Source organism: Rosa rugosa, chromosome 6 (genome assembly GCF_958449725.1).
Source record: "Rosa rugosa chromosome 6, drRosRugo1.1, whole genome shotgun sequence".
NCBI lineage: Eukaryota > Viridiplantae > Streptophyta > Magnoliopsida > Rosales > Rosaceae > Rosa > Rosa rugosa.
In genome coordinates this window covers 16560003-16561387 of record NC_084825.1, presented here as the reverse complement: position 1 = coordinate 16561387, position 1385 = coordinate 16560003, and the positions used below count along the sequence as shown (strand labels likewise).

The following is a 1385-nucleotide window of genomic DNA, read 5'->3' as shown; positions in this document are numbered from 1 at the left end:
CACTTAAATCATGCATTGTCCTCAATGTATAAACAAGTATAAAGCATGCAAAGCATAAATCAAGCATAGAAGAATAGTTAACGCAAAGAAACCTAAAAACAAAACAAAATAACGAAAATAAAAGAGAAGGAAGAGTTCAAGAAAGCAAATCTGCGTTGATGGCTCCTCCACAGCTACGGTTGAAATGGGTTGCCTCCCATGCAGCGCTTAATGTTTAAAGTCTTTCAGCCTAGACTTGCACCTTCACTCCTTAGTTGGTGGCGCCCCCAAAGCCTCCCTTAGGATTTGGAATTGTGTTGCTAGGAAGCTTCCCTTGCTCATGAAACTTACCCATGAACTCTACAACTTGACTCATTTGCTTCTTCATCTCTGCTACATCCGTGGATAAGGCATTGATTTGATTCTCATGATGAGTTTGACCTGCAATCAAAGCTTGAGTAGATTGAGTTAGAGTTCTGATCAATTCATCATTAGAAGCAGAAGAAGAATTTGAATTAAAGTTTGAATTTAAAGGAGTAGAGTTAGGAGCTTGAGGCTTTTGATAAAAGCCTTGAGGACGTTGTTGGAAGCCTTGATGTGTATTTTGCACGTTTTCATTGTTCCTCCAACGAAAGTTAGGGTGATCCCTCCATCCAGGGTTGTAAGTATTTGAGAATGGATCGTTTCTTGGAGGTTGACCACCTTGTTGGAACCCTATGGCGTTAACACCTTCAAGTCCTCCTTCCTCCATGAGTTGAGGGCATTGGTTAGACACATGCCCTTGCATAGAACATACTCCACACACCATGACTTGTCCATGAGTTCCCTGAGACATAAGAGAAGTAAGTTTGTTAATTTTATCTTCCATTTTAGCCAAAGCACTTACCTCATGGACCCTTTCACGTGTGGTGGTGGTCTTGGACCTAGAGCTCCCATATTGTTGTTGATTCAAGGCCCTATTCTCAATAAGGATCATTCCAGCCGCAGGCTCCTTGTCAACAAAAGATCCACCAGAAGCAGCATCTAACATGTCTCTTTCCAAAGGTGTGAGACCATCATAAAAGCAAGTGAGCAAGGTCTCATCCTTCATGCCATGTTGAGGGCATTGAGTGATAAGAGACTTGAACCTCTCATAGTATTCTGCGTAGGACTCATCTTGCCCTTGTTGAATGCCACTTATCTTCTTCCTAAGCATGATGATGCGAGATGTAGGAAAGAATTTCTCAAGAAACGCCTTCATCATGTCTGCCCAAGAAGTAATCCGTCCACTAGGCAACTCATAAAGCCATTGCTTTGCCTTGTCAGCCAACGAAAATGGGAAGGCTTTCAACTTCAAAATATGCTCATCCGCTCCTTGAGGCTTCATACTAGTGCATATGAACTGGAATTCCATCAAGTGGTTGTTG

General features: G+C 42.2%; 1 non-coding gene across 1 annotated transcript; it reads left to right on the top strand.

Annotated features, from left to right (window-relative positions):
- The first annotated feature begins 1067 nt into the window (after positions 1–1067).
- On the top strand, positions 1068–1174 carry LOC133719092 (small nucleolar RNA R71). Its single transcript, XR_009850821.1, has one exon. It is a non-coding gene; the product is annotated as a small nucleolar RNA R71 (small nucleolar RNA).
- Positions 1175–1385: the final 211 nt, after the last annotated feature.